The sequence below is a fragment of the Stylophora pistillata genome, chromosome 6 (genome assembly GCF_964205215.1).
Source record: "Stylophora pistillata chromosome 6, jaStyPist1.2, whole genome shotgun sequence".
NCBI classification, from domain to species: domain Eukaryota; kingdom Metazoa; phylum Cnidaria; class Anthozoa; order Scleractinia; family Pocilloporidae; genus Stylophora; species Stylophora pistillata.
Window position 1 is genome coordinate 20,838,643 of NC_142524.1, and position 23,432 is coordinate 20,862,074.

General features: G+C 41.1%; 3 pseudogenes; 1 reads left to right on the forward strand and 2 right to left on the reverse strand.

Annotated features, from left to right (window-relative positions):
- Positions 1-3,051: 3,051 nt before the first annotated feature.
- LOC148728710 (uncharacterized) lies at positions 3,052-3,680 on the reverse strand (annotated as a pseudogene).
- Positions 3,681-3,720: 40 nt separating this feature from the next.
- LOC148728711 (uncharacterized) lies at positions 3,721-5,242 on the reverse strand (annotated as a pseudogene).
- Positions 5,243-5,499: 257 nt separating this feature from the next.
- On the forward strand, positions 5,500-6,999 carry LOC148728712 (uncharacterized; annotated as a pseudogene).
- The last annotated feature ends 16,433 nt before the right edge of the window (positions 7,000-23,432 follow it).

Consider the following 23,432-nt stretch of genomic DNA (forward strand, 5'->3'; position numbering starts at 1 on the left):
AAAAACCATCAGCTTTAGAAGCAAAATGAATTGCATGTTTACGAGGAATCGCTCTGCATGCATTCCACCTTTGCTCTAACTTCTCTACTTGAGTGTTGATCTTAGCTTGTGAGATGTATAGTGGGCAGATTCTCTGGCACACTTTTTTAACTGCTCTTCCTAGACTTTGCAGGCTATTGAATGTGTCATACGTTTTTTCTTCGCTCTTTCCCAAATTCTTCTGCCGTTTTTGTGCTACTTGTTTTCTTTTCTTTAATCTTTCTCTTTCTCTCAGCTTGGATTTTTCACTTTCAGTCATGGTTGCTTTCTTGTCAGCATACTTCTTTCTTTTTCTTTCCCTTTCTCTTTTCTTGTACTCTTCATTTTTAAAAGCGTCACCTGTCACTTTCTTTCTGAACTTTCTACTTCTTTCAGTGTTAGAAGGCATGTTTTAAAGTTCAATGCTTCTCAACTCAGCAAGGAAGTCATATTGAATTTTGAGCACATGGTTTTGGCTATGCCACAATGCATTGTTTGAGTACAAACCCACAACAGAATTCCCCTCTGCAACAGAAACTAATCATTCTTTATCAGATTCAGCTATAAATGTGAAATCCACTAGAACATAACAAAATTAAGCCTGGGTCAAAAATTAGAAGATATGAAAACAAGAAGTTGATTTGATTATTTGCTAGCCTAAAAATAAGACTATTAGGCCTCAAAATGTTGCAGAGGGGAAAACAGCATCCCTGACATAATCTGCTGCTGTCATAATGGTTAAAATATCAATGTTGGTCAATACTAAAGTAACTTTGCATTGAGTAGTTTTTGTCCCATACCAGCTCAACAAAATTCTTGTTAATAGTTTGTTATCAGCAACCGATTTAACTTTACCCTCCGCAACAGCTATTTTCACTGTATATGGTAATTTATGATAATTTCTGCAAACAAAATACTGTGGAATGAACCTATAACTAGCATACCACGTGCTTTTGTTATGTTGAGTATTGTTAATTGTTAAGTGTTCATTGAGTTCGGAAGAGACCCATTTATGCGCTTATAAAAATGAGCACATTTGTTGATTTTACTCTGTTCATAAAAAGGTATCCATCCCAGCTTTTTACATTTATGAGCCTATTGTTCTCAACTGTGACAACAAGTTCATCATTGATCTTAGATGCCAGCCACTTTCCAGTGATTGGTAAGACTTTGGACTTTGACTTGTTGATTGGGAGTTTATCTGAGTTGGCTCAGTGACATATTTCATTTGCAGAGGTATTTGGAGAAAGTTAACATTCCGGTAAATTATTGATTGAAGTGAGCAGATGCTGTAAGGATAGTATCATCAGTGTAGCGGTTTACTTGTGAACTGACATGCAGTGGTGTCAATGGCATCATATTGGATAACAATTTCTCTGTTTTCTTTGAAAATTGTGAGCTTGCCATCATTTGGTGTCATTGCTGCCTTTATTTTAAAGGTTGGATCCAACAGCTCAATGGTGGTGAAGCTGTGACAAAGTGAACCAAAACTTTTTGTTATTTTCAGTCATGACCATTATGCATAGATTACATGTTATAACATAGTCTTCTTTCAGCTGGCAAACACCACATGACTTGCAATCTCATATTATGTTATCTGTGTAAGGGATAAACTTTTTTAAAGCATGAAACACATGAAATTTTGTTGGTGGCTTGTTGTATGCCCATGACTTCACACTGAGCTGTTATTATCTTCAAAGCCATATTATCATCAAAATCAACCAGTGGTCTTCCTAGTGCAGCTTGTTTTTCTCGGCTAAAGTTTTTGGAGTGTTAAGATACCTATTATTCTATTCTATGTGAAATTTTTTTCAGGTCTGATTTTCACTATTGCTCAAATAGTGCTTTACTGCGAAGGATCGTGCACATATACGTTTCATAACCGCAGTTCATACATATGTTTCATATGTTTGTTGTTGTTTGATTTATCATCTACGGGTTTATGTCGAATTAATTTGATGGCCTGCTCCCAGTTGGCTTGTTAGCTCAATTGGTAGAGCGCTGCACTAGTATCGCAGAGGTCAGTGGTTCGAATCCCGTACAGGCCTGAAATTTTTTTCAGGTGTGATTTTCACTATTGCTCAAATAGTGCTTTACTGCGAAGGATCGTGCACATATACGTAAAATGATAATGTTTATTATAAAAAAAAAAATGAGTATGATTAAACTGGCAAGGATTTGACTGTCACAAAGTTCTTAAAATGATCAGTGGACTTTTTTGAGTGATAGTGAGTACGATTTGATCTTAAATTGTAGCGGTCTGAAGATTTACGAACGTCGGCATACATTGCAGTATAAAGGGGGTTGTCATTATGAATACTACTTATAAAGGATTCACAGGCAGCACTACGGCATGCATCAAGGGTTTCAATACCGGCTAGCATTAGGGTATCTGAGTACGAATGACCTGGCCAAATAATGGTGAGAGCACGCCTGTGCACTGACTCTAAGGTCTTAGATAAGTAGGACGGTAAATTGGCAAATGCAGTAGAGGCGTACTCAAGTATGGAACGTATTAGGCAGCAATAGATGTAGACGATATCTTCTGCTGGGACAGAACTTCTCCTGAGCTGCCTTAAAGCAAACAACCGTCTGTTAGCCTTCTTCAGCAGGTGGTCAACATGTGTCCCCCAGGAAAGGTCATTGGACAAGTTGACGCCTAAGAGCTTTAACGACGAGACCTCTTCTATAACAGCACCCCCCCCCCCGATACGACTAGGGCAGCCTTGTAACTATTATACTGAAGGAAGTCAACAGTCATGCACGTACAATTAGTAGGATTAAGGCGCATGTTATTGGTGTTAGCAAAATTTTGGATGTCATTCACAAGGAAGTTAAGTTTTAAAGTCCAAGGAAGTTTTAAAGTCCAAGGCATGTGCTGTGAGTACAATTTACCATAACATCCTCCCATTCTGTCAAGAAAGTTATTTTCTTGAAACTGTGGTGCACTTAGAAGTAAATAATAATTTGAAGGCTTTTCTCCAGCTAGATTAGATGGTTAAATGTGAAAAAGTTCAGTTCTCTTCATGAACTCTACTCTTTTGGAGTGACCACAACTTCAAAAATGGGTTCTGCATATTTTATCTACACAGTTTGCTCTCTACTAGTGGATGGTAACACCTTAATGTGTTTCTTGGATTAATTTTCTTGATTCCTTGTTTAACTGATATCTCAGGCTTTGAATCAAGACTAAAAGCCCCTGAAGAGTATGACACTTCTCCTTTTGACTTTTGCTTTGCGTGTAAAATCTTCCTTTGTTTTCTGTACTTCACAGAAACTTTTCGTCCAGCAGTTATGATCCTTCTTTTGTCTTGATCTCTCAGGGCCCTCAACATACTTTGACCGGGATTAACCCCACTGAGATCCATAGTGACTGCTTTGCTAGCTGCCCCAGTGTTGAACACAGCCACAGTTTCACAAACAGCAATTCGCACTTTTCGAACTCCAACAAAGGTAGTTTTGGAACACCTGGACCACAATTGAGAATTGACACTTTCATTCTGGTTTTGAGTGAAACCTTGAAGACATCTTGATAAAAGAAAATTATCTAACAATCTTTTAATATGTGAAGGTGTAGTCTGATCGTCCGGGTGAGTGTAGTCCTGAGAAGGACTGTTGTCAGTGGTAGTGACTGACGTTTCGACAACCTGTGCGGAAGTCATCTTCAGAGTCAAGTGAATGATTGTTGTCAGTAGAATGTTCTTATTCCAGTTCGGGTAAAATGATCGGTTGGTTTTGCTGTGATGTTATTGGCTGTAAGAATCTTTTAAAAATTGGGTCCAGCTCTTTCATGAAAACTGAATGAAGACGCTTGCTGTCGTCGTAGGTGTTTGTCTTATTATGCATGTCAGCCCAGAACTTACACCATGCGTCTTTACCCTTTGGACAGTGTCTAAGCTGCTTTTCCAGTGACATGTCCTCATCCACTATCATATGACACTGAATTGCTTTAATGCTTTCTTTCACTCCTTGAAGGCTCCCACAATTCTCTCTTATAGCATTACCATAATAGTTTTGAATGCGGTTGATAACTTTGTCAGTGAACCTTCCCTTTCCAGTAACACCTTTTCCATCTGCCAGCTTTCTTCCCTTCATGTCCTTTTTATCTTTTCAGAGGGCTGTACCCATTCTCTTCTGCACGTGGCCCACACACCTCTTTGACTACAGGATATTTGTCTCCAAATTTTGCAGTCATGCCTTCTCTCACTTGACCAAAAGAACTACTGTCACCATCTCTGACAAAAGTTGTATACTTGAGATGCAACTTCTCTACACTTCTGCCAAACATTTCTACTGCTGCAGAAGCCTCCATGTCCTGAGAGCTGGTAGACTGGTTAATGTGGCAATTTGTATGGCTGACTTTCCAAACTTTGTATTCCTGAGAACCTTTGTCCATATGATCACGAGCTCGACACTAATAGCAAATAAGAGATTTGACCTCATAATCCAGAATTTCTCCAGTTGCCACCGAAATGACAAACACCACACTAATCTTTGAGGAATGGCCCCTTCTTTACCACGTGCCATCAACTGTAACAGCTACTTTAGCCAGTTCGGTTCCATTTTCATCCACAATGCTGTTAGGTTGTTTATTTTTGGTCAGGTCCAACAGCCTCCTAGCAGCATCCTGCATTTGAGTTCTAGCATGTTCTACAGCTGCCTTTTCAATTTGGATCAAATGATCATTGTAAGATTTCTTGGTCACTCGTGGACAGAAATTCATTTTAGCACAAAATTCAGCCAACCCAGTCTGGCCAAGTTTCTGAGAAGCCAACACCGACCTCCTGTTGACTTCATGAGCCCCTCCACCAACACCTCCCAGTCTCTTACTTGTTTTTAACTCATTCTCATGATGACAATTTGAACATCTAAGAAAAAGACATTCAGCAAGTCCTTCTCTCTGATAATCTCTCTGATAATCTCGCTGATAAAGGTGCAAACTTGATTGAGGTTTGTGGCAGAAACTGCAAATTGCTGCTGAGGCAATACAATCTCTAAGTAAAGTGGCATCTTGAATTTTATAACCACTTGCAATGTGGTCACAATTTACTGATGGAACTCCGAGCCCAACACTTATCGATTTCTTACGGGTTAGAATACCTTCCTGCTCTTCCACGGTGGGGCCAGACCACCAAATAAAAACCACTAAAACCAATACATTGTGGAAGCAACAGCATGTCAGTCTCTGATGACAAATCTGTGCAAGATGGGTTGTGAACCACATTAATTTGCACAACTTCAAGACAAGTGATGGAATCTTACATTGCTAATTCAGCAGTTTGCATGAATGATATTATACCGAAGATTGTTAAAAGGAGAGTTCAAGAATATGAAAAAAGTGATCAAAACCAGCTTAGGAGCATGCGTGTGTTGTATGAAGGGGGGATGGTAAGCAAGCGGAGGTACACTAACATATGAAACAGTAATGATGTTATGAAACAATCTTCGGATCAATGAAGGAAAATTAAGAAATCACAATTTATGCAAAGCTGTGAAATTCCCAAGATCCTTCCGTATGAAACTCTGATGAGTTATATCAAGAACATTGACCTTGGTGAGGTTTTATCTTTAGAGATTTTAGCAGAAAAGCTTTCTATAGAATCAGCTCCTGGCGTGTACAGGCCCCTTAAACCTTTCCTTTTGAGGCTTGCTGACATGTACCTGACACTCCATGAAAAAGACCCTTGTCTACAGTGGTTCAATGGAGAAGAGGGAATGCTGTATGTGGCAGTGGGGGCAGATGGTGCACCATTTGGTAAAGATGATACTGCCACTGCATACTGGGTTAGTTTCCTGAACTTGTTGCAAAGAGTTCAAAGTTGTGATGATAACCATTTACTTCTGGGGGCTAATTGCGTAGAAGACCATGCACTCATGAAGTCATACACCAACCATCTGAGAGAAGGAATGGAGGAGGTAGAAGGCAAACAATTTACCACTGAACGTGGAAAGCAGGTTGTGTTCAAATTTGAGTTAATCCTATCTGACATGAAGTGGATGTCATTCCACTCAGGAGAACTGAACAATTGTGCAACTTATTTTTCACCATTTGCCAATGTTAATCAAACAAGTAAGAGAACCACAGGTGGTACTATTGGTGGTCCTGAAGCTACAAGGCAGCATGGGGAAACAAAGAAATGAGGTCACTAAGTTCATAGCTCAAAACAAGTCTAGACAAGAATTTGTTCCCCCCATTGGGAATGTATGTGGATTTACTCAAGGCTGAACCTCTACATAACACAAATAATGCTTGGCAGAGCTAGTTTTTAACTGCACTTGCCATTGTGATGCATTACACACACCAGAATCACCTCAAGTCAGCAACAGCAGTTGCTGATCTTCCAGACAGTTCCCCCCTGCTTGCATTTCTGAAGTGCCTTAAAGACACCCTAAAGTGTGGGAGACTGTACAAGGCCTTTCTGGGGTGGTTCAGTGAGAAGCGGAAGAAGGGAATTTCATTCTCATATAGATTCACAGGACTTGAATCAAAGTACTTCTGTTGGGAATTTGGCACTTTGATCCAGGAACTTCTTAAGATCCCCACCCTTTCAAAGGGACATGTTCTGAAACTCCATACATTGTCATTCATTGGTGTCAAACTGAGAGGTGCAGTTTCAATTTACTCAAGAGTTGAGGTGAGCAAAGAGCAAGTTGAAAATTTAAAGGTTTTATGCCACTAATTTTTCAATGCCAATTGCTTGTTGCTGGCCGACATCACTCCTACCATCTGGACAGTAGGAGTAGCCATCCCCTACCACACTAGCAAATTGTATCAGAAGCTTGGCTATGGATTGGGCCTGAGTTCAATGCAAAGTAGAGAAGCAAAGCATGTGAAATTGGTTAAGTATGTGGGGAACACATGCAATGCCAGAAAGAGCCTAAGGTGGTGGACTGTGTTCAGACACGAGTTTGTCTGTGTGGTATGGCTGCGAGAGAAAGATGCATACAGCATTGCCTATCGCTGTGAGAAGAGGAACATAAGTGATTCTTATGTTCCTAAGAGAGTTCGCGATTGTGATGACAGGTTTTGCCATTGTGGACTCCGAATACAACCACTGCTAATGAAGGGTGTGAGATTTGCACAAGTGATCTAATGAAGTACATCAAGCAAACTTTTGCGAGTGGAGAGATACCTCCTGAACTCAGATAATTCCATCAGAATTACAGTTAGGTTCAAAGTTTTATTCGAAATTGGTGCGCTGTCTAAAAAAAATTTGTCCACTAATGCAACAGTTGACTTGAAGTCAAGCATAAATGTGACTTAGATTATTTCTTTTTTTAGGCCCGAGTCGAACACCTTACTTAGGTCAAGCTGGACCCAACATAATAATTTTGTTTTCTCAAGCCAAGTCAAACTCCAAACTCAATTCAATATATAATTCAATGATGGTTATCCAGCCAAGCTTAACTTTAGCTATTCTTCACAATGGGTAGCTGAAGTGTATTCAACGAGGGAAAAGGTTTCAATGTATTTACAACTTATGAGTACATGGCATTGCTTGACAACCTCACAACAAACGTAGGGGGAGACTGGAACCAATACTACTCATTCTCTAAAAATACACCACATCTCCCCCTTTCTTGGACCAAACTACAACGGAAATAACAACAAAGAACGGAGTCCGAGAACATATTTCAAACAGTCCATGTAAAAACTCCAACATCAACTAGGAATGTCTGATGACAACAGTTAAATGTACGGAAGTCCTAGCATTACTTCAGATAGACTCTATTAGTCTATCCGGAGCTCTTTGCCCCCTGGAAGATCGGCAAAACGGGGTGGGGGCCACTTCCACGGACTAGGGAGGAGCCGTCGCTGGTACCTCCGCTGTTACTGCCGGTGTTACGTCCTGCATTTGATCCTGAGCTGAATCTGTTTCAGCTGATACACCTTCTTGGGCATCAGGTGGTACTTGGGGTTGTCCGGAAATATCCGACCTGACCGGAATAGCCCATGGAACCTCCAAGGACTGTTCCTGATGCTCTCTCTCTCCACCTGGTTCTGATGCCGACCTGCCCATGCCATCCCGTCTCAGGTGATCGACGTGACGTTTCCACACTCTGCCGTCATTTAATACTATTATGTACGACTTGAGTCCACTTCGCTCAGCTATCGAGCCTTGCCACCAGGTGTCCTCTTTTCTGAGGTCTTTCACTGAAACTCTGTCCCCGGAGTAAAATTCTCTGAACTTGGCATGTTTGTCATGCGTGGCCTTCCGCTTTGCTTGGGAATCCATGACCTTCTCTTCTAAGTTTGGGCGGAGGAGAGTTAGCCGCATTCGTGGTTCGCGACCCATGAACAGGCTAGTGGGTGTTCTGCCAGTCGTGGGGTGTCTTGATGACCGATAGGATAAGAGGAAGTTCACAATACGTTGCTGAATGGAAAGTTTGCTGCCCTTGCAAGCCTTTAGGTGGTTCTTGAACGATTGCACCATACGCTTCGCTAACCCATTGCTCGCTGCGTGATAAGGTGCTACCCGTATGTGTTTCACACCGTTCACTTTTAAGAAATGAGCAAATTCTTCACTGCGAAACTGCGGCCCATTATCGCTAACGCAGTGAATTGGTATTCCGTATCTGGCAAATAGTTCCTGTAACATCGCGATTGTCGCTGTTGCTGTCGTGTTTTGTGGCATGTAGAAAATCTCGGGCCAACGAGAATGCGCGTCAACTACAATGAGATAATTTTTCTTTACGTACTCAGCAAAGTCAATGTGAATACGTTGCCAGGGGTTGCTAGGCCACAACCATGGCGCAAGTGGAGCTATAGAGGGTGATTTCCGAACCCGCTGGCAACTACCACAGTTTCTCACCGTCTGCTCAATTTCCAGATCAATGTTAGGCCACCATATATAGCTACGAGCTAACTCTTTCATATGGACGATCCCCGGGTGCCCTGTATGTAATTCTTCCAACATATCATTCTGATACCGTGTAGGAATGTTAACCCGTACTCCCCACAGCAAACAATCCTGCTCGATAGACAACTCGAAACGACGATTAAAGAAAGGTTGTAGGCGCAAGTCGTCAGTGTGCTGAGGCCAACCATGTCTCACGAGTCCCAGCACCTTGGACAGCACAGGGTCTACCCGTGTCACATGACTGATTTCCTTGTGCGTGACGGGCAATGAATCAATCAAACGCTCTTCAACTCTTAACACTGCGTGTTTGCTTCCTGCTGTTGGCGACAAAGGTAGGCGTGATAAAGCGTTGACGACCACATTCTGTTTGGATGGAACAAATCTAATGTCGTAATCAAAAGCTGTGAGCATTATTGCCCAACATTTTAGCCGCATAGCCGCCAGGGATGGAATTGCCATTTTTGGCCCGAAAATCCGCTCTAAAGGCTTGTGGTCGGTAAGGATCGTAAAATGTCGACCATAAAGGTATAGATGGAACTGCTTTAATCCAAATACAATTGCCAGAGCCTCTATCAATCTGACCGTACCGTTGTTCGTGTTTGTTAAGCGTTTGTGATGTGTAAGCGATGGGACAACGTATGCCATTGGAATAGACGTACATTATAACTGTGCCCAGACCATGAGGCGAGGCGTCGATGGATAGTTCTACGGGGAGTTCCGGGTTGTAATGCGTCAAGGTAGTTTCTGATGTGAGCACTTGTTTCACGTTGCTGAATGCTTGTTCACAACTTGACGTCCAGTTCCATGGTCTATTGCCCAACAATCCATATAGAGGGTACGCCATAGTTGATAGCTTCGGAATAAAGTTGCTAAATGCGGCTAGCATTCCCAGGAAGGAAAGTAATTCTGTCACGTTACTTGGCGAGGGGGCCTCCCTGATAGCTTTAACCTTTTCGTCCGTTGGCTGAAGCCCCCCTTCAGAAAAGCGTAGACCAAATTATACCATGGAAGGTGCCAAAAACACACATTTGGGAAGCTTGACTCTTAGCCTGTACTTCTGAAACTGCTTGAAGACATTTTTTAAATTGCGAAGGTGTTCCTCATCGTTGACCCCTCCTACCAAAAGATCATCCATAATCACACAAGTTCCCTCCAGACCTGCGAGCACTTGCTCAGTAAAACGTTGCCAGATAGCGGGACTGGATGAAATGCCAAATGGCAAACGCGTATATCGAAATAGGCCCTTGTGCGTATTGATCGTGCATAGCTGTTAAGAGGCCTTATCCAATACCAATTGTTGATAGGTGCTTCTCAGATCAATCTTAGTGAACTTCTTCCATGTAGACACTTTTCCACGAATCTCGTCCAACGTTGGAATAGGGAATTGTTCCGTTTGAATTGCGGGATTAACCGTACCCTTGTAGTCCCCGCAAACTCGTACCGACCCATCGGTCTTAGGAACGCTGGCAATGGGTGTGGCCCATTCACTGACCTCTACTGGCTCTATGACCCCCTCCTCTTCCATTCGCTTCAGTTCTTTCTCCACTGCGGGCCGTATTGCGTAGGGAACTGGGCGGGCTCTCTGAGACACTGGTTTCGCGTTTTCTTTTAAATGCAAGGTGGCTGTTACCCCTTTTACCATACCAAGTTCTACCTTAAATATTTCTGCATATTGCTCCTTTAGGTGCTCAATTCGCTCGTCATTTTCCTGCCCCACTGCTAGTTGGCCATGCGAGGGCGAAAACAAGTTGTGCCAGTCTAAGTGGATCTGCGTCATCCACGCCCTGCCAAACAGTGGAGGGGCGTGCCACTTAGCCTGAACAATGAGTAACGGCAGAGTCATCTGCTGGCCATTATAGGCGACGTCAACTAGGACTTGCCCTGCAACGTCTAGAGGTGTGCCGGTGTAGGCGTGGAACGAGCGATTGACTGGTCGTAGTGCTAGGTATTTGAAGTTCCGCTCGTAATCCGCGTAATTCATAACAGACGCTGCTGCCCCAGTATCCACTTCCATGAGAACTTCAACATCGTCAATCCTGACTGGGACCTTAATAGCGGGGGTTGAGATCTCTGAGCCCTGTAATTTAGCCTGGGACGATTCATTTACCCCGAGAATAGAGCCGAGGAATTCATCTTCAGTTCCCTCTGGATCCTGATCTGTGTGGCGGACGTGCTGATTTTCTACCCCTTTTCTGTAAAAAGGCCCCGTGCTACGACATTCCGATTGTAAGTGACCCATTTTATGACATTTATAACACTCTGCGGTTTTGTATCTACAATGCTCCTGTGTGTGATTCGTTAGACCGCAACGATTACACCTTTTCGGTTTTGTTCCGCCTTGGGCGTTTGCACCGCGATGTCTGCTTGGTCTTGCCCCGAGACTGCATGACAGAAAATTGTCACGCTAAACTTTGTTGACACGTTCGTCGGATTCTTCTCTGTGTGAACCTCCAAGATTACGAACGTCCTTGTGTGCAGCTTCTTGTGCAATAGCAGTGTCCACCGCCTCTTGGAACGTAAAGTTTCGCGATAAAAGTTTCTGCTTGATTTGTTGCGAGTGCAATCCACAAATAAATCGATCGCGTAAACTTTCATTCAGTTGCTCATTTGTGAATTCTCACGTCCCTGTGAGTTTTTTTGAAGTTCGCACATACTCAGAGATTGACTGACTTGAATTTTGACAAGCTGAGTGGAACCGATATCTTTCTGCTACCGTCAAACGTGTAGGCCTAAAATGTCCACGAAGGAGTGCCGCCAGCTGATCAAATGTTTTCGTGTTGGGGGCATCCGGGAATGCTAAATCTTTCAATACTCTGTACGAAGTACTCCCAATCGACGTCAGTAAGATCGCCCTACGTTTGGCTGCGTTATCCTCATCATCATTGATGTCATAAGCCGTGAAGTACTCTTGAAGACGCTCCAAATAACTCTCGATGTCTTCGGTTTCAGCATCGAACTCGTTGAAAGGAGGTCTGCCTGCCATTCTGCCGACACTTTCTTCAGTGAAATGTAGCCGTTTTGGACTTCTCGAACGTATTTCCGAATAGCTCTACGCTGTACAGAGTTGCCTTTAAAGCCCATGTGTGGGTTTTGGGAATCCTTGTCGCCACTGAAGGGTATTCAACGTATTTACAGCTTACGAGCACATGGCATTGCTTGACAACCTCACAACAAACGTAGGGGGAGACTGGAACCAATACTACTCAGTCTCTACAAATACACCACAATAGCCAATCCAAATAAAATCCCTCAAATGAGATTGGCTTATGTGAAGTCTTAAGTTTTACTCGGGCCTAACATCAATTAAATATGAACAAAATATATAAGTAATATCTGAGTAGTTTAATTATTATATTATTATGTATTAAGTTTTCAAGTCAAGTTTGTTCAGTGCTGCGGAATGCCACTTGGATTCCAGTATCCGTAATGAAATTTAAGTTCAAACAACTCCTTTGGCTTATTAAATTTGAGCTCCATTGGATTTTCATTTGACACTAACACCTCACACCTCTCCAGGCCATTTTGCACAGGTGCCATACTCCTTTTCAAAATCACTGCGGGATCGACTCTTGTACCATCTAAATCCATCCTAGCGAATAAGTATTTCGCCTTTCGCATATCTGTTATCTCGTACACGACCTGTGTATTTGTTTCCCGAAATCAGTGACCGAAGCTAGTACGTTGCAGAAGGTCTTTAGAAACACATTCAAACACCTCCTGCGGCATGTCCATTTTAATATCCCCACGCCATGGATTGGAAAGTTTTGGCGTTGTAATCAGGCAGCAAATTATTTTGCTATGAATCTTTCACAGGGACCTTGCGACCATCACTCTTAATGGTACTAATCTTTGGAAAGTGGAAAATCTTCCTCCACGAAGACTGTATTTGGTATCCAATACGGATACAGCAGCTTCCAGCTCTCCGAAAAAATTACTGATCCGTCCTATGCCATCGCCAGTATCAACCCTGCCCAATGACCCATCCCCCATATCCTCATCACCAGCCCAGATTCCACGCATACTTACTCTCAAGCCCTTTCTCACGTCACAAGCATCGGCTTTTATCCAACACCTTCCCTGTGGGTTACATTCTTTGGCCTTCTTGAGTGCTTCCACCAAAATGTAACAAAAACTACAATCGTACAATTGTACTGTCATTGGATAATAATGTTATTGCTTTGTTATCTTAGCTAAACAGAAGAAAACAATAGTGACCTGACAAAAAAGGCTCTTATAATATTATTGAGAGGGAACATTAGAAAAATAAATTAACTTATGTGTACCTTATATTATAGATCATATCATTCTTCAAAAATCTGGATCATCCTTAAACAAATTGGGTAACAAAGCCACTTCTTTTGTGCTCCAGTGATTTTTTTTACCTCAAACCCTTAATCAAAATGATGAAAGCAAACAAAGGTAATAACAATGTCACTGTTTCTTTCCTCAAAAAAAAGAAAACTTACTTGAATATCAACAGTTTTGTAGAATCCTGATGATGCAATACGCTTCTGGATCTGCCGTACCCCTAGACTGGTAATAGGGAGTTTAAGCAAATCACTACGGCTGGCGCTGCTACGGCTACCGGAAGTAAAATTGTCCAGAAACGAGTCATTGCGCATGTCAGTGGTACCCATCCAGCCATAGTGGGAAATCCTTCTACGCGAGTGGGAAAGTTTCGGCATAGTCTGTGGTACATGAACTTATCTCACTTCTTTTTTCGCTGTATACATTTTCCTGAGCAATTTTAACTATTGAAATACACTTAACATCTTTAAAAATAGCTTATCAGAAATATTATCAAGGTTGCTCTCCCTTACCAAGTGGATCTGCCTTTATTTTTGCAGCCGGGTTTGTCGAAGGATCAAAGCAGTGTGCACATGGAGAACGCAGCGAGAAATGCGTTAGTAGAAAGTCTAACTTTTCCTTTTAAAACCTTAAAGACTACTTGAAATTCAAATAGCTGAGGCCGAGGAATGACGAGGGTTATGAGGGACTGTGTAGAAACTTTGCTTTGGTGTTTATAAGCTCCAAACTGGCAATTTTACAACACGTAAGCTTAAATACTTGAATTCACTCATTCACTGTGCACAGGATCGCTTACAATTTTTTTCCCAAACGTTGGAATCCCTCGTCCCATTGAACGAAGTCATTTTGAGTTTTTAGACATGCAAAAACTACCGCGAAGACGCTTAATTTATTGGTTTTAAACTTCTCAGCCGTACTAGGTTTGTAGTTCACGTTGCTTAAAGTTGAATTTTGGCGGGCTACGGCGACGTACTCTCCCCAAGCCTCCTCAACCAGGATAGCCGTAGCAGCGCCAGCCGTAGTGATTTGCTTAAACTCCCTATTGTTTACTTTGCTCTTTCAAAACAAAAAAGAAAAAAACCTGGAATTTTCTACTGAATGTCAAGATTAACCACAACATATGTAGATGTTATTAAACCTAGACCTATCACACACAATTATTATCATACGCCTTTATGAGTTTTTTCAAATTACTCCATTATTTTCAGCTATAGTTTAAACAAATCATCTTTCTTCGTGTTAAGGGACTGACCAAAAAAAAGTAAAAGTTCCTTTTTTTAAAAAAAGTTCTTTTATAAAAAAATGCACATTTTTTTTGTTCTGTTGTTATACATATTATAGGGGAAAACAAATCATGAAAATTATAGAAACCTTCCATGGATTGTACACTCTAGGATTTTGCTGTCTACTACTCATTGTGGGTTGGATCCCATGAAAATTTTCCATTTCTTGAGGGTTAACTACACCCAACTCTATCTTCTGTTGTTGATGCTGAGAAACATGAGTCCACAACTGCAGAACATGTACCACATCTTCAGGCTCCTGACCTTCAGTACTGCAACAGGAATCTTCTGACATTTCATTTGAGAGGTTTAGGTCATCTACTGACATTTCATTTGAGAGGTTTAGGTCATCTACTGACAATGAAGACTCTTGTAGAGCAATTTGGATGATGTCCTCTTCATCCAATGTACCTACAGAACTGGTACTGCACTCATTATCCTGCAAGGGACTGTCAATGGTACTGTGAGTGTCCACATCATATTGCCAAGCTGGTCCCCTATGAAGGCACAGCCACTTGTGGCCAAAATGTGAAAACATTGTTTCCAGCCATGAAGCATAGTGGTCTTCAATGCCAAGGTTCTGCGTACTACCCTTAGCAAAGAATCAAATGTTGTAATCTAACAAACCATAGGGCATTCTGTTCATAAGCATTCGTGGAGTTGAATCTTGAAAACATTTACTAAGATAGTAAATCAAGTTGTGTTTATTGTTAGTGAACAATGTTTTCATGGCACTCAAAGTTGATGGGAGGAAATCTGCATTGACGTATTTATAAAAGTTCAGTCCAACACTCTGGATAATGGTCATCTTGAGAAAATAAGAAATAATCTGTGTTTGCAATCTCTGAGAAATTGCAGATTTGAAATTTGCTATAAAATAATTAATCAAATCTCCAACATTGCTTGCCATTGGCCTTGCATCCTTTGATGGGGAGCAACTGAATATTGGTGAAAGTGGTTCATCTAGAGTAGTATCTCGAGATTTCTGAGGAGTGCTCTTGTGTAGTCTTCACTAAAATGAAACATGCTGTTGAAATAATCCACTTGAAGTGCCTCCTCTGTATCTGATAACGACTTCAACTTTCTTGAAAGATTAGTTTTGATTAGGAAATCTACTTGTTCCAAAGCTGCTGCAGCTGCACTGCATGTTTTTTAAGCAGTACCAAAACCCTGTGAATTGAGAATGCCAAAGGCCATATCAGCTTTTAAGCTTTCGTAATCACCATGAATGACTGGAAGACGTTTGAACATGTATTTACTCTGGGAAACCTTGGTAGGTAGCCCCTGGGTTGCTGGCTCATGCAAAAACTCAATGGTGACAGGCATCTCACGTTGTGGTAATACTTTGCAACCAGTGGAGAAGAACAAAATGTCACTCAAGGTGATTTTGGACTCTTCTTGATCTTCTGCATCTTTTATATCTTGCAGATAGTCACTCCATCCGGACAAAACAAGACTCTCAGTCACTCCCTTTGAAGAACCAACGAGGCTTTTGTTAGGCTTGAATACTTTCTCCATTGTTTCTACTGTCAACTTCTTGGGGAGATCACAGAAAAATGGCTTAAAACTATCAGGATACATCTGAAAAACTATCAGGATACATCGTCTCGGAAGCTTTCAAGGGCTGGTTTACATCGTCCAAGAACAAACCACCTTGAAACTGCAGCAACCATTTTCTTGACACCATCTAGTTTTTCTATTGGCATTGCCAAAGTCCCAGCCAGGTCAAGTACAGTTAATGGGTTGCCTTCCACTATGCTTTCCTTTGCTTTCTCTACAGTGTCTGCGTCAAGCAAAGCTTGGAGTGAGCACTTTAGCTCATAGTCATAGACATATTGCAATGACACCTCCGGTGTTTGGTCAGCAACAATAGCTTCAAACAGAAAAGGAGATAGAAAATATATATGGCGCTTGTCCTCCATGTAGAAATGCCATTGCAAACAGGAGTCCTGCAATGAAGTAATCATTCTGTTTCAAGCAACTCACATCGAATGATAGGAATTTCAGGGCTTGAAATTAAAAAAAAAAAGCACCAAGTCGATGATTTGCGATAAGTTTTGTCGTGTAACCGCTTTTTTCCCGAATTCGGATATTTATTCTGCCTGCAATCTTTGGAGTTTGCGGTGAAACCAAAATGGAGGATCTGGTGCTAACATTGTTGGCGGTCTCCGGTTGCCTAATCTTGTTGCAGGTTCAGGCAATAAATTTTATCATGTGTACCGCAGTATTTCTGAGGAAACGCAAATTATTATTGGAAGGAAGTTTAACGTCAGCCACACTTAATCGTCGACGACGTAGATGGCAGGATCGAAGACCGAGACAGTTTTGGGTTAGGCCAGGTCGAACGAGTGCCTGGTGGGACAATATGTGGGAAATGTCATGGTAGCTAGCGAGTGGAGAGAAAACTTTAGAATGTCCCATCCTACCTTTATGGAACTTTGTGAAGATCTGAGGCCCCTACTTGAGAGAAAATCAACAAGAATGAGGCGTCCCATATAAGTTGAAACTCAGATAGCTGTCACTCTTTACTACTTGTCAGATGAAGGGAGATACAGGAAAGTTGCAAATACTTTCGGAATTTCACGTTCTTCAGTTTCCATTATTGTAAGAAGAGTTTGTGCCGCAATTTCTGAATACCTTGGTCCAAGTTATGTACGCCTACCTACCAGTGAACAAGAAGTGCAAGAATTAGTTAGCCAATTCAATGTTTATCATGGATTCCCCCAATGTATGGGAGCAGTAGATGGCACTCATATACCAATCAAGGAGCCCACTGAAAATGCTTCTGATTATATTAACAGAAAAGGATACACATCTATTAATGTTCAAGCCACTTGTGACTACAATTACAGATTCATTGATGTGGTTGTGAAATGGCCAGGCAGTGTGCATGATGCAAGAATATTTAAGAACTCATCTTTGAATTTCAAGCTTAGGGATGGTTCTATTCCAGCATGCCACAAAACTATAGTAGAAGGAGAAGATGCTGTACCAGTATGTGTACTAGGGGACCCAGCTTACCCGTTGCTTCCATATCTCATGAAGGAATTCTCAAATGGTGGCAGCACACCAACAGAGCAGTTCTTTGGCTACAGAATGTCATCATCCAGAATGGTTATTGAATGTGCATTTGGCCGGTTGAAAGGACGATGGGGAGCCCTACGACGAGCTATGGACAAATCATTAGATGACCTTCCCAATGTTATATTTGCATGTTTTGTCTTACATAATTACTGTGAGGTACACGGTGAAACACTCTCAGAAGAAAAGCTTAAAGAAGCATGCAATTATGAAAGAGAGTTTCAGCCTCCCACTTATGCGCCAGGCTATGGAGCAGCACTCAATGAGACCAGTGGGAAACATATTCGACAAATCTTTGCTAAGTACTTTGACTGAGGCCATTTTGAAATGGACTTGTTCATGTACATGTGTACTCATTATTTATCACAGAAAAACACTGAAAAGTTTAAACGTGTAAATTTATAGTTCAGTGAATGGTAAATCCATTTCAATTTCACATTTCAGGAAGGAGAGTTTTAACTGACCATAAGTACATGTACCTACTTACCCCCATGATAAATTCCTGTTGTAGTTTACTGGCAGAGACTTTTTACATGAACATAATAATCATAAGAACAGTCTTATCCATAGCAGAAGCATACTTTGTTAACATTACATTTTTGTCTTCATTGAAGTTCAAATTTTTTGTTCATTGCTGCTTTAATTTTGTTTTAGGCACAAGGCCGTTACAGAGTATTATACTGAAGCTTTACATGTTTGCCACTCATCTCAAACAGAATGAAAGATCAAAGACTGTGGGTTAAAAAAATAGTAATTTTTTTTCTGTTAACAGAAAAATTCACCCACCCTCATCTACATATACCCTACTGCAACAGTTGATTTTCCTGCAACCTATTGTTGATTATTCAGGTTGATAAGGTGAATAAAAATGTTACGCTGTTGTTAAAAAACTGTGTATTAAATTCTCTTCAACCCACTAATGAAGCAGAAAATCAAATTGAAGAGGTGCCCTAAATTCATTAATGCTGGGAAAATATACTTGATGTCCTTTTTACTTGCATGTGTTTAACATTATTGCTTGTTTATGATGAATCTTACCAGAGCCCTCTTCAAAAAAAATTGTCCCATGCAATGTCAACAATGTTATTACTCTTAAGACAAGCGCAAACAAATTGGTCATTTCCATGTCATTGTAACTTTTATTTTTAACGATAACCCATGATGGTAGAAAAAGTATTTTAATAAAAAAATTCATAGATCTATGCAATTATTTTAGAAGCAAAGGCCTGTTGAAGGCTATCAAACAACAACAACAACAACATCCTTTATGTACCCTTCTTTGTATAAGGCTAATGGCCAGTGCCCAGCAAATGAGTACAGCACGTAAATCCAAGTTCTTCTTTCAAGAAGTAACAACCTTTGGCCTCAGTTCTGTGTTCTCGAGTGTAAGTTAAGTAAGGAAAATATAAACAGTTAAGAAAAACTGTGAGAGTGATCTCTCTTGAACTGTCAACTATTAAGAAGCAACACAACAATAGAGGATACGCATATAAAATGACTGATCAGAAAACCTGGAGCCTATATTAGTTACAAGGAGGCATATTGGTAATCATCGCCTTCAACATAATGCAGATCATTGTTCCTGCTGGGTAATACCCTGTCTCCTTGGAGTGGCTGCTGTTGAGCCATACACTGTGGCATTTGTGGTTGCCAGTGACTTGGTTGAGATCTCTGTAAGAGGGTGCCCATCATACCAAAGGCACTTGAGACTGAATGACTCAAATTCTCCATGGCACTTGCAAACCTAACCATGGTTTGCTGGTACTCTTTATCCATTTGTTTCATTTCAGAAACCATTTCCTTCTTTAGAGATAATTCTTCCTTTAGGAAAGCTAGGTGCTTCTGATCTGCTGATTTGCTTTTAGTTAATTTACTGTCACGTTTCTCCTTTATGTGCTCAATAAGTTTCCTCCTGTTTGTGGAAACTTGCTTTGAATCTGTGGTATGACCATGGTCTTTCTGATCAGGGCTGTCACTGCATGTACTGTATGGAGTCTCAGGGCGGCTGATTGATCTTATTTCTGAGGACTCGTCGCTTACAGATGCGGTCAGATCATGAGCTATCAAGGGGGAACTTGCAGATCTAGGATTAACATCTGGCATACCTTTAGTGATATCAATAACTTCAAAGTCTGCAGTGTCCACACCATGCTCCAGGCTTGTAGTTGCAGGACATCCACCCCAAATTTCATCGCAAACATCATAGAGAGTTGCTACAGTTCTTCCTCCTCCACTCTTCTTACCAGAGTCAACAGCTTTTTTGTACTTTTTCCTAATGTCCTTTATTTTGCTCGCCACTCTTTCCCGTGTAAACAGGCTAACATCATGTGGCAGTCCATCTTGTTGTTCATACAAGGCCAGGAAATCTCTTCTGACATCTCCGTACTTACTTTTGACGCTCTCCCATTCTACACCTTCATAATCCTTTTGGGCAGAATATGCCCGGACTACTCCTAGTAGAAGTTCAACTTCCTCGTCTGTCCAGGTCAAATTTGCCTCAGTGGCAGATGGATCTAATTTAGCTTTTTTTGAGGGAGGCATTTTTACTTGGCGATAAAACGATGAAAGCACACTGGGCTTGGTAACCATTCCATTTCGAATGTTCCCGGAGTTGTCGTTGTGTGTAAACGGTCATGAATCCGAATATCCTTCAGTGTAAACGCCTACGAATCTAAAATTGATGAATCCGGAAACATTTACGAATCCGGAAAAATCTCCTCTAGTCTAGAACCTAGTCTGAAAGACCGGATATTCTCGGGCTTATACTATTTTGCGAAACGAAACGAAATGAAATGAAACGAAATTGTAGTATTTTGCGAAACGAAACCAAACGAAACTAATTTTTGCGAAATGGCGTTTTTTCACCTTTAGTTAGCAAATATGTCCTCTTCGTCCGAAACAAAATGTGTCCACTAATAAAATGAGCGTGTAGAAATGAAAATAAACAATTTAAAAAATCGAGTTTCCGGATGGGATTTGAACCCACGACCCTCCGTGATCTAGTCGGATGCTCTAACCACTGAGCTACAGGAGACTCTATGGTGAGCAAGGGTCAATTAGTGGGTATTGACTGGAACCGCATCACGCGGCTACACAGCCAAACATCAGCTAGCGCATAGAAGCTCACTAACAGCATCACGCTGTCACATTAAAGCATCACATGCATTAAAGCATCACATGCAGCCAACCATCCTCCAAAGTGAGCGTGTAGAAATGAAAATAAACAATTTAAAAAATCGAGTTTCCGGATGGGATTTGAACCCACGACCCTCCGTGATCTAGTCGGATGCTCTAACCACTGAGCTACAGGAGACTCTATGGTGAGCAAGGGTCAATTAGTGGGTATTGACTGGAACCGTAGCTCAGTGGTTAGAGCATCCGACTAGATCACGGAGGGTCGTGGGTTCAAATCCCATCCGGAAACTCGATTTTTTAAATTGTTTATTTTCATTTCTACACGCTCACTTTGGAGGATGGTTGGCTGCATGTGATGCTTTAATGCATGTGATGCTTTAATGTGACAGCGTGATGCTGTTAGTGAGCTTCTATGCGCTAGCTGATGTTTGGCTGTGTAGCCGCGTGATGCGGTTCCAGTCAATACCCACTAATTGACCCTTGCTCACCATAGAGTCTCCTGTAGCTCAGTGGTTAGAGCATCCGACTAGATCACGGAGGGTCGTGGGTTCAAATCCCATCCGGAAACTCGATTTTTTACACTAATAAAATGATCAATATTTCTAAGAGCCTGGTCACCTCTCATTTTATTGACCATAGTAGAACTCGTTTCGCAAAGTAGTAATCTTGACAGAATTACTAGTTTGCGAAATGGCGTTTTATCACCTTTATTTAGCAAATATTTCCTTTTCGGCCCATTTTTATCTATTTCGCAAAGTAGTACTTTTGCCAGAATTACTATTTGGCGCTTTTTCATCTTTATTTAGCAAATATGTCCTCGTTTTGCAAAGTAGTAATTTTGACAGAATTACTATATTGCGAAATGGCGTTTTTTCACCTTTATTTAGCAAATATTTCCTTTTCGGCCCATTTTTATCTATTTCGCAAAGTAGTACTTTTTGCAGAATTACTATTTGGCGTTTTTTCATCTTTATTTAGCAAAGATGTCCTCGTTTTGCAAAGTAGTAGTTTTGACAGAATTACTATTTTGCGAAATGGCGTTTCTTCACCTTTATTTAGCAAATATGACCTTTTCGTCCAATTTTTACGTATTTCGCAAATTAGTAGTTTTGCCAGAATTAGTATTTTGCAAAATGGCGATTTTTTACCTTTATTTAGCAAATGTGTCCTCTTTGCCCCCCAAAAAAATGAAAGGCAACTACTAGTTCTTGTTCTCAATTGCTCTTTATTGGCTCGCAGTTTAACTCTTTTCTATTCTGCTCTGTATTCCTTGTATTTTGTTCCGTTCTATTTTTATATAAAATGGGGTTGACAGGCCTACACGACTCCCCAGTGCATGTTTAGAGTAGCCTATTCAAAGTTTGGTCCTCACGAGTATGTCTTTGAGCGACCTTCCTCTTTTGAGATACGAGGAGCGGATTTTTTATATTTCGTTCAGTAGTGGTTGTGTTTCTATTAAATGCCAGTTTCTCATGAGAATTTGCTCTAGGGGCACTGATGGTTGATATTGAGTAACAAAAGGCAAGATTCGTTGGTTTGTCTTTTCTTTTTCTGTTGAAGAGCTAATTTCCTGTTTTTTAATTCATTTTTGAGAGGGTTGTGCTAAATATAATAATAATTAATAATAATTTAATCTTTATATTGCGCAAATTAACATGTGGATATGATGAAATGCACATCACAACACTTTTCGGGGGACTTTGGCCAGACTGCATCAGCAGTTTACGAACAATCGAAGGAAACTTATTTGAAGATGCCCCCTCCTCCCAATTCCCAGTAAACAGCCCAGACCACATCACAGTAGTCTTGTGAGTGGGTTCTCTAACATCCCCTGTCTAACCAAACTAACTTAATTACTAGATGCAGTCAACGGGACCTACGGTTTATTCGTCCTTATCCGAGAAGACTAAAATGTCTATCCATTTCTTGATATTATGGAAAGGTAGCGCATTCTCCTCAGTTATTTTAAGACTTTGAGTGTTGGTCTGGCCGGGCTCGAACCATCGACCTCGACCTCCCACACAACAGGCCAGCGCTCTAACCAATTGAGCTAAGGAGGAGGCAGTCCTCTGGGTAGCGTCTCTTTAGCAAATGCGCTTGATTTGTAATTTTCTCATCAAATATTGTTTGGGAGGAGTTTGTTCTTAGAAGTCTAAGGGTCTCTCCTTTTATGAAGTCTGTTTTTTAACTGCTTGTGGGTGACAGGAACTATAGTGTGTATACTGAATTGTCTCCTTTTGTTTGAAATGAGTACGCACATCAACTGTAGATGTAGATTAACAGCTATTTTTTGACTGCCTCAATCGTTAAGTTGTCTTGATTTGCTTTCAGCTTGCGCCACTTGCGTTGATTCGATCGTACTACAGTTCTTAGTTTTTAGAGTTCCAGCCGTTTTGTTTTGACTCATTTTCTTTTCTTTATTTCGGTCTTAAACGACCGGTTTCGTGTTCATAGAAGCACATGATCGCCTTTACTGTTTCTTTCTCCGCGTTGTTAAGGATTTGCTTTATCTTTGAAATCCTTTACCTTTGAAATCCTGCTCTTATTTTGGCCCTCGCCCTATATGGTAGGGATTCTGGGCAGGTTCTGCTAGGCATTTGGTACGGAAGTATTTGTTAGTTATCCTCAGACTTACTGAGTAGATAATCTTCAGTGGCGGTGTCAGATGAGGCTTCCATGTTTTCTTCATTCTCTGAATGGCATTGCTCTGGCCCGGGGCGTCTAGTAGCCCATCTGCCGTTATAGT